Raw genomic sequence first — 10523 nt, forward strand, 5'->3', positions numbered from 1 at the left:
CTTTAAGGCCAGGGGCAGAAATTACATAAGAAACTGGTATAAGTGATTGGACACTGATTCAAATCTGTAACACAACAGAAGTTCAGTGCACATAAACCACTTTCAAAATAGCTGAAATGAGTGTAAAATAAACTAGATGCATGTAACATCAGACTTAACTGATATAGATTAAATCAGTTTACTGAACTTCTGCCCCAAATCCCTTCCAGATTCAAATTAACTCACAGTCCCCCAGCATCCCAGGATATTTTACACCTTCCTCAAAAATCCCTCTATCAAGGTGGGCAGGCTAGCCTTGGCCCAAGCTGTCTGCTCTAGCTGAGCAAGGAGGTGTGCTCTAGCACACCCCAGCTTCTGGCCTGGGCCATTGCAGGCATGTGCCTGCACGTCCGGAAACAAAAGTGAATGTCTATTCACTTCCTCATTAGTTCAATCTACCTGAGAAGACTAAATTGATTCAGCCTCAGGCTTTTTGACTGTCTGTACTTATACTAAAAGCACAGCACAATCTGAGGTCACAGTTGCATTGAAACAGATTTTATTCACATAATTTTTACTGGCCTTGGCTCATGATTCAAATTGGCAGTGAAATTTAATATTTTTAATAGAGTCACAATTTAATAAGGAACATTTTAAATGATATATTTTGAAATTAAAAAACCCTTAAAATTATAAACATACACAGGACATGAGAAAAACTTTTGCAAGCTTTTAAAATGGCACAAAAATGACTCTACAGGGAAACAGTCAAGTTCAGTAAGAGCAAAGGGTCTCATCTTGCAACAGTGTCTTCAACTCCCACAGACCTTGACTGTTGAAGTATGCTCATGACCTCTGGGAGTGCTCTACAACACTGAGCCAAAATGAGCTTAGTGCCAACAAGCACAAAATAATAATAGTGCAATAACTGAAATGTCACACACCCTCCACCTGAGACACAAACTTTCCATCTATACTGGCTTTAACTCTTGCTTTTAAGTTTAGTGAGTATACAGTTTTGAGATGTCATTGAGCCATCTACAGGAGACACTCACTGCTGTGTTGCCTAATTCGCTCCATAGTAAATGTCTCGGCATCTACATGTGTGGCCCTATTAGGCCACAGGAAACTAAAAAAAACTCTGTAGCAGGCTAGTACTTGTACTATCTTATGACAGGTTTTCCGTGCGTAGCAATGCATATGCAGATGCTGACCCAGCTGGCTGGGGCAGAAGGGTGCTACAGAACAAGGGCTATCGGCTAGCCCTGCACTGAAGCATTCTTGTGCCCCAGCCAGCCCCTCCACAGGACTCTGAGCCAAGCTGGAACAGCCCTGGGCTAGTAGGCTGATCCCCCAGGTCCCAAGCAAGCCAGGGCTGCTCCAACATGGCTCAATGTGCTGAGGTCCCAGGTACATATATAAACACAGCACCTGGGAACAATAAATTCTGGTGCGATATGTACCAGAGTTTATTGCTTTGCATTAATATGCATGTGTAGATGCACCCATTAACAAGTTTAAAGTGCCCCTTTCCATTAAGCATACTAGGCACTCGGTTTTTCAATTAACATAAGAGGTTTCCTTTGCAATGGTTATTAATATTATAATTCAAGAAGGATTGAGGGGGCATTGTTTTAGTTAATATTTCTTTCCCCGCTGAAACACACTTATCACACCTAATTTTGCAACCTCTTGGGGTCACAGACTTGTTACCTGGATTCTAGCAGGTTGGCTACTGATAGATGAGGCAAGAGATTGGTCTACCTCTCAACTTTTTATGGCCTATACCTCAAAACACAAAAGCAAATAGCTCTCTCAAAGTCTATCTGGTTCCCCATGACAGGACAACATAGATTGTTACCCAGATTGGCTAGGGAGACTCAAGAGGGGGAGGAGGGTGACATGAATATCTTTTTGAATTTGCCAAGTTCTCCATATTTCCCTCCAACAGTTTATACTCTGTATTTATAGACAACTTATTCTAATATTCTATAAACATTCTCCAATTGGATTTAAATTTCTGTTTCACTGAAACTTTTCAGATTGGACTGAACCAGACCCCTTGTGAACTTAGATGGCAATCAGCTGGTATTTACATCCTTAGCAAAGTAGAAGGGAAGTTTTGTATTTCCTTCTTCATCACCATGGAATGCTGCTTGCCATCATCCTGTTTTCTCTTCACCTCTGTTTATGGCTTTTACTGACAAAGGTCCTTTGTTTTTACAACTTATTTAGGAAACTTAACTAAAAATACAGCAAAACAACATCTAATGCATTTGGATACTACTGGGGCGTAGGTTGTAGCTGTGTTGGTCTAAGGAGATTGACATACCCAATTACCAGTGGGGGCACATTTCTCACAAGAAAACCACTCTCTCCAATCTCTCAGTCCTGATCCTCAAAGAAAACTTACAAAACACTTCCTAGAAATGAGCCTCTGAACTCAACTTCATCAACCTCCTGGATACTAAAAATCATGGACTAAATATAGACATTGGATTTATGACACATTATAACCTGCCTGACATCTGACTCCCTAGGTATCTCTCCACTTTTCATCCCCCTTCTCTCTCTCCCACCCCCCCCCACCCAGCCTGTCTCTCACCCATTGACTCCTCAATCTACATTTTCACTGACTACCTGTCTTGTATGCATACCAGACCAGTCTCTGGCTTCTTTACTTTTCATTCCATCTAGGAAGAGCACACACCAACTGCTGAAACTTCCTTAGCCTGACAAAGGGTTTTTGAACTCGAAAGCTTGCTTAATAATTGTTTTCCAGCTATTTTAGTTGGTCTAATAAAAGATATCAAAATCACGCAAAGAACCTTGTCTGCCTTTGGTTACTACTAACATTTTAAGATAAAGTTATAATATATTTGGATTTAAGGTATTTTATAGAATCTCTTTTCCAAACTTGTGCTCTGTTTAATTCAGGGATGGGCAATTATTTTGGGCAGAGGGCTGCTTACTGAGCCATCCAGGGCTCCATTATAGGCAGCCAGGGGCAGATTAATATTAATTTTCTAATCTTTTTAGGGGCACCATGGGCCAGATAGAGTGGCCTGGCAGGCTGCATCCGGCCCCCAGGCCACATTTTGCCCACCCCTGGATTGGATCTCATTACTGGTTTATCTAGATACATTGATTGCTTCCTTCACTTTTTACAGTTTACAATTCCACACTATCGTACCACACTGTCATTACCTTCTCATCCTCTCTTTTCCATTTCTATCAAACATGCTGAAGGCTGATCTCCTAATTAATCCTGATGATAAAATACATGGTTTTTCTTCTTGTGCACAATTTCTTCACCAGAAATCACTTGGTATTAGTTGTGTGCACTTCATGCTTTATATATAAATTCAAATAGGAGCATTTATTAAACTGAGTTTCTAGAAGTTACATTAAATACAAGCTAGTTGTCTACAACCATGCATTCTGCTATTACTAAGAAACACTTGGGGGGCTTCTGCTTTAGCTATGCTTCTGCAGCTTGGCCTAGGCTTCTTGAAAATGGCCAACACTGGCAACAGATTGCATATATCTATGTCCTTGTACAACACCTAGCAAAATAGGAGCCTCATCTTAATTAGGGGACTGCTGCAATACTGGAGAAACGTTATTCCAAAGCTAACTGCTTTTTCACTGGTGACCCTGGGTTAATTCTTATCCCATTAAGTCCATCTCAATTTTGCTGTCAACATCAATGACACCAAAATTAAGCCTCTGATCCTTAATCCTATGGAAAGTGAACTTGCAATTCAATGCTACTTAAACTAAACATATGTACTACCTTTAAATACTCTATAATGAAAAATACTGGTAGTGTAGTATATATTTAAGAATCATTTAAGACATTTTAGGTTCAATGAAAATCAGTCAAATTTTATGAACCATGATTCACAGAGTATTTGCCAATGATCCTGATGTAATGATGGTACTCCTGATTTCTGGCCACTAAATTTTATGTAGAGAAGCTAAAACTTCATTAAATACTTCTCTAGTATTGTGTTGCATTTAAGAAACTGCTGTAGTTGGCACAGTAATGTAAATTTAGTTCCTAAAAGAAACAGTGACCTAAAGTTTGTTAATTTTATTTATTTGATTTATAGGCTACCCTTCCCAACAAAGGCCCCTCTTCACCGTTCATGTCTGTTAAGCATAGTACAAAACATACAAAACATTGAGAACCCTTGATATATTAAACTCAATCTGCCTTGCAATGTTGCATAAATATTTCTGCTAATTACCACACACAGCCAATTTATGAGTACCTAGTCTTTATTTTTTTTATATTGAGGTAGGGCATGATTAAACACACCTTCAACATGCAGTAGTATATTTAGTTAATGCAAATAATTTTCTCTCTCTTTTTATTCTCACTACCATCACTTCCATCATACCCAACACTGCTTAGGGCACTAGTTCTCAGCCTTACTGATCTTGTACCCCAGCCCTCCAACCCCATACAACCACAACTCGCATCCAATTTACCCCACAATCCCATGCTGAGGGAACCAGGTATCTCCCCTGTGGTCTCCTTGCTAGGAAGGCTGCAGAACCACCAGACCCAGATTCGCACATGCTGGTTCTCAAATGGAAGAAGCATAGCTACGTACATGCAGATTTGTTCCTGGGCTAATTACCTCCACACTAAGGCAGTTCAGCTGCTTCCCATCTGGGAGATAACTCACACAGAACAGACCAGCATCTTAGTACAATTCTGCCCAGTGCTACAGGAATGTTCAGGGTGGGGGGGTCTGCTGACCCCTCCCTTCTAGCAAGCACCCCCTTTCTTTATACACTACCAAACGATAACTGTTGGTTTAAGGCAAATCACGTTGCCCATGCAAATAGTACAACAGAACAATTCTGACAATAAAAATAACAGAACAAGATGCCTGTATATCAGGTAATTCTTGGTAAACTAAGCTACATGACTATTCCAGAATAACAATGCAATTTTTTATGTACGTACTGCAATTTTTTAGAGGTCTAACCTCCAACTCCCCTTTCCCCCATTTCTAACAGGGACTTATTTTCAGTGCCTTAATATTTCTAGCTATTTTACTGTGTGACGTATTTACTTGGAGTTCATCCATTTAGTACATTTCTAGCAATTCTGCCTTTCTATAATAGCTGATTCAATTAGAATAGACTTGCAGGACCCATATGGTTTTATCAGTCACTGTATAAATGTGCAGAAAACTACCCCTTGAGGCAGTAACCCTATTTAATCATTCCCTTAAAGCATATACTGCCCTATTTTCCAGATGGCATTTAACAGATGAGGCCTGCAAGTCTCCTGCAGAGGACTGGTACACTGCACAACAGTCTGTCCTAAGAAGAAATATCTATTTCAGCAGCTTTAGGAAACAAGTTCACAACCATGAATCTTTAAAAAAGAGCAACCTACCATTACTGTCAGGGACAGACCTAAAGATTTTAACCTCTCAAATATTATTTTTCTCCCCACAAAGTATTATTTGATCCACCAATGTTTATTTTTCAGACATTTGCTAATTACAAAGACATTCAGATGCACATAGAAATGGAATACACTTAAGTTATTGAGAGGTTGATGGATCTCAACCATTATTATTTACTATAAGACAACAGGCTAAACGCAAACAGGGGTCAGGAAGCTCAATTTCCCTCATATAATCCTCTGAGGAGGAAGTATTTGGGAGGCTGCAGAGAAGGCAGTCTTTTAGACCCCTAGATCCTTGGGATTCATGGGGAAGTGACCTCTCCCAAACTCCAATCCTTCAAAGGACTGGATACTCCAGGCTGCTCCTCTGGACCCTTCCTGTAGGAACTCTGATACTTCTTGCACCTATTCAAAAAAAAAACAGAACACACACAAAAAATGAGGGGGAATTTGGTGCAGAAGCGTTAGTTAGCACTGTGCAAAACAGGATTAAATTAGGTATAGCTATACATCATTTTTAGATGAAGAGGTGCATGGGGAAATAAAAGACAATGCTTTTCTCTGAAACCATGTGCTCAAGAGCAGCTTCCACATGACCCAAAGACAATGCCCCAGAGGCACTACTCACCCTTCTCTGACCCCATTGCTACCTAGTCTATCATAATCTGACCCCAAATTTTAAGCAACATATTGTTTTCTGAACCATTACAACTGATTACTAGACCATTAGTCTATTTTTTAAAGGTGGCAATTCTGCTTACTAAATCAGACATTTATTTAGATGTTCATCACTTTCTTGTGTGAAAACAACTGTTCTAGTTTTCAGATGTTCATCACTGAAAACATCTGTAAATATTGTTTAAAAAATGAACATTTTTTAAACAATATTTACATCCCTGCTCTTGAGATTCCATTGCAGCCCTGCATTTTTATGATTCTACAAAATGCAGAAAAGCCAGAATGACTGGAAAGTTCATTAGGTTATCCCAGCAATAAATCTCAGTATGGTATTTCAGAATCGAACTAAGCTAGATGAATAAACACTATTTAGCTTAACTGTTATCTTCTAGTTTATCCTCTATTTTATCCACAGGCCTCTTCCTTGCACCTCCCTATGCCCATTCAACAGGGAGAGGGAGAATGCATCAGCTATGCCTTCTGGGAAGCTGATCTGCTAATCCCTTTTAAAAAATAGAGCTGATCAAGATTTGAAGTCAAGATGGCTTAACAGCCAAAAACAACTGTATAATGAAGTTTCCCAATAATTGTGATATCCCTATTCAAGTCAGAACAGGGAGGGAGAGAAAAAGCCAAAATCTGCTTTCCATGTCTCTCTCATAGTGCACGTACTGAAAGGTCATGGCATCAGAGACAGTTATCTAAGCTTCACTTTACATTCTTCAACCCAAAGTTGGTTGACAATAAAACAAACATCATCTATTACTTGACCCGAGGAAAAAAAAACACTTATTTCTATCAACCACACATGGCTAAATAAACAAATACTGCAAGACTGTAGCTTAAGCTGAAATTCAAATGAACTAGCTGAACGTGGATTGAATGTAAAATAATGAAGTGAAATTATATCCAACAAGCTTCAAACATTGCATACACTTAGCAAACACCAATTAATCAGAAGATTTTTATAATTGGTTTTTCATGAACATATGGCTTCAAGTCTTCTTTCTGTTAATCAATTATCTATAACTGCCCATCTCCCCATAAATTACTCTTAACAATAGCATTAAAAATTAAAGCACTACCCCATTACAATACAAGAACTCTACTTTATTATTTGACTGCTTGTATTTAAAGGAAAAAAATCCAAAATGTTCAACTGCTCCTACATTTTTGGAAAAAATTAAAAATCTATTTTTCAAAATGCTGAGAATTAACCATGACCACTTGGGCTAGGAGACCAAAGTACTACATTGTCTAATGGTGATATTATGAGTTAGAGGGAACTACTTATTCAGACTGTAACATGCACTTTCACTGAGTAATTTATTAAGCAGTGTAAGCAAGAATATACATTTCAATGTCTTCATAATATTTCCATAAATGTCTCCACTCATTTAACTCTGTGATTACCTTTCAAAAATGGTTGCATGTATACAAAAAAATATGTCTTCTTGGCTCTTGAATACATTAAGCATGATGCAATCACATTTTGTTAAATTAAGCATAGCAGCCAATCTCTCCTCCTCCAAATTCAAACGTGCATAATTGAAGACAAGAGAAAGTTGTTTGTTTTTTTTTTAATGGTGCAAACAAGATGTGCTGAAACTTGGATATACTGGAATAATCACAGGCCATCAGTTCGGAGTAAAACTACATTTCAAGAGAAATACAAATACCAGATTTGGTTAAATCTGACTGATTTGTAATTGTAAATATCCAGATGGTACATGACTAAACAAATTGCACGTTTTATGAAGAAATATGACCTTGATAACCAACTAAAAAAAATAAGCATTTTATTTATGACATTTTTCAAAGCATAAAACAAACTCATAACAGGTCCAAATGGAAACCTGTATCTCACATTTACAAGTTTGTCAGAAGCATTTCAGTCTTTGTAAAATGCATGCATATACTGAATAGCCCAAATCCTCAATTACAGCCAAAGAGTGAATAACAACTATCAGGCAAGGGGATGCAAAGGTGGCCTCTGAGCTTTGCTACCGGCCTCTGCATTTAATAAAGGCATTTTAGCTAAATTACTAATTGGGTCATTCAGATTCCAACACTCCTATCCTGAGCCAACAATACCAACTGCGTCAATATCCTCGTAAAACCTAAGTGATGCTTTCTGTTTTTCTTGTTTTCAACTGTGTGACAAGAGACATGCATGTAGTGGCTGAGAACAATAAAAATAAATACACAAACCTGTCCCCTTGCCCCTTCGCTTCAATTCACACTGCTACTTCAGAAGCATCACGAGGCAAACTCTATGCTCCCAAAGCTCCCCTTAAAACTAGGATTTTCCTTTCATAGCTGGCTACGGATATTCTAGAGCAACTCTGCATCAGTGATACAACATTTAGACAGGGCCCAATATGTTTATTAGAGTGCTACATTTAACAAAAATGTCACAGATTTCACAGAAGTCCCCCCAACAGCTTATTACTTTGGGTTTATGTGGTTTGTACCAGCTTCCCCAGTTTTTGAGCCAGAAGTTTCCAAGGCAAGCAATTAAAGTAACTTAAAGATCAGTTTGGGAATAAGACCAAATGTGAAACCTCAGAAGTGTACCCTAGAAAAGTGTAACCAGTTAACATTATATAGCAGTCCCACTGCTCTCAGCTAAGGAATACTGTTTGACATTACATTCAGAAACGCACGTTTTAGAATTCTTCCCACTTATTTAATCTGACTTACCACTGAGCACTGTTAAGACTAAAAGAAAAAGTCACCTATTACATAAAATTATTAGCAATTACATTTTAGAAACTAAGTTAAAAGAATGTAATTTAGACTTATTTAGGCTATAGAAGTAAAGCATTTTAAAACTGGGAAATGCCAGATTTACAGTTGCCTCTGCAACCTTAATTCTGCTCCCTTGTGTGTTCATCCTCTTCACTGACTAAAGCAGGAATCATGTGGGTAGGGAAAGTGCAGGCTCATGTATTATACTGTATCATAACATATAAATACAAGATAGAAGAATTAAGGCTGCACGTTGTGCATCTTGCACTTAACTTTCAAATGCTTGACTTAGCAACCTAAGTAACATTGTTTTAATACACCTTTTGAGCTTTGCAGAACTGAGAAGGGAGGGAAGGACCCAATGAAGTTTCTAAAGAAGAGCAGCAAGCCAGCACAAAAAGGAATCTAATAGAATGTTTACAACAACGCTAAATACCCCTTCACTGAACACCCTGAGCAAGGTTTAACCCCAACGCTTCAACAGCACAGCACATTCGAAATTACACAGCTAAACGCATTAGCTGGCAGCATGGTTGGAGAGTTGGACCACATGGATTGTGCACTTGGTCCACAGGGACTGTCCAAGGGCCCAGCCCACTCTCTTCACCACCATATTATGCCCAGGGCTAGGGATCAAAAAAAAGAGTAGAAAGGAGGACAGAAGAGGAAACAGGGAGCAAAAGACCCTCTGCAGCTCCTTTCTTGGTCCAGGAATGCAGGGAGATTGTCACGAAAGTCAGGCCCAGCTCAGCTGCCCCACTACAGCTGTTCCAACAGCAGCCAAGTTAATTGTTCCCAGTGCAGCATCAGCTGCTACTGCTTTTGGCAATGGTGCTGGCCTGGTCAATTAGAACATTCACATGTTGAGATATTATTTTGGTGTGCTGCCAGAATTTTATGAAGCAATGCAAATGACAGAAAGGAAGTCATGGTTTTCAACTGTTTATATTTCATGGGATCAAGAAATAAAAAAAAGTTATCTAGCCTGAGGATTCCCCACTGCCAAATTTCAAAGCCTGAATAACAATAAAGGTTAATAAGAGCTCTACATAGAGGCTGTACAGATTCTCTATAAAGGAAAGTTTAGACAACCTGAATAGAGGGATTTTTCCCAGTTCCCCTTATAGCACAGTATGTCAGGACTCTACTTAGCTTCCCTTACTCATATAAAACTTTTAATGAACTCCAGTGGGAGATCTACTTGACTAAGGAAGGATTATAGTCCTAAATACCTTAAACTTATAAAACATCTTTCATTTTACAAATGTCACACATACAGAAATTACTATATTCAACTCTGAAACAGTGCACTACAGAGAGAACATAGGTATTAATGAGCACCCAAGTAACAATAGACAACTAAGGCTAGAAAATGAGTAAAGAGTGCCATATATACTAGGCAAATTTAGGTCATGAAAAAATTGACCCATATTGTCATTTGGCCCATTTCAATTGTCAAAAGCAACAGGATTTTTAAATAGAAACCAGGACCTTAGTTTTATATTTTATTCAAATGACAGCACATCGAAATCTGGCACCGTGCTAAGTTATTGATTTAGTACTAACCCAAAGAAAACAGTGCCATCTAGGAAATCACTACACTACTTCCTGTAGCATCCAGTGGTTCTCTTGGAGGTCTCCCATATAAAGTGCAGCCCAGTTTAAGCATGCAAGATGATAC

At 38.6% G+C, this 10523-nt stretch overlaps 1 long non-coding RNA gene across 1 annotated transcript in view; it reads right to left on the reverse strand.

Annotated features, from left to right (window-relative positions):
• Positions 1-3205: 3205 nt before the first annotated feature.
• LOC109295647 overlaps positions 3206-10523 on the reverse strand; it is a 14900-nt gene continuing 7582 nt past the window's right edge. The window contains exon 2 of the long non-coding RNA XR_002096799.1: positions 3206-5818. This is a non-coding gene — a long non-coding RNA (uncharacterized LOC109295647). The remainder of the gene's footprint in view (positions 5819-10523) is intronic.

The sequence above is a fragment of the Gavialis gangeticus genome, unplaced genomic scaffold (genome assembly GCF_001723915.1).
Source record: "Gavialis gangeticus isolate Ggan-Ray unplaced genomic scaffold, GavGan_comp1, whole genome shotgun sequence".
NCBI lineage: Eukaryota > Metazoa > Chordata > Crocodylia > Gavialidae > Gavialis > Gavialis gangeticus.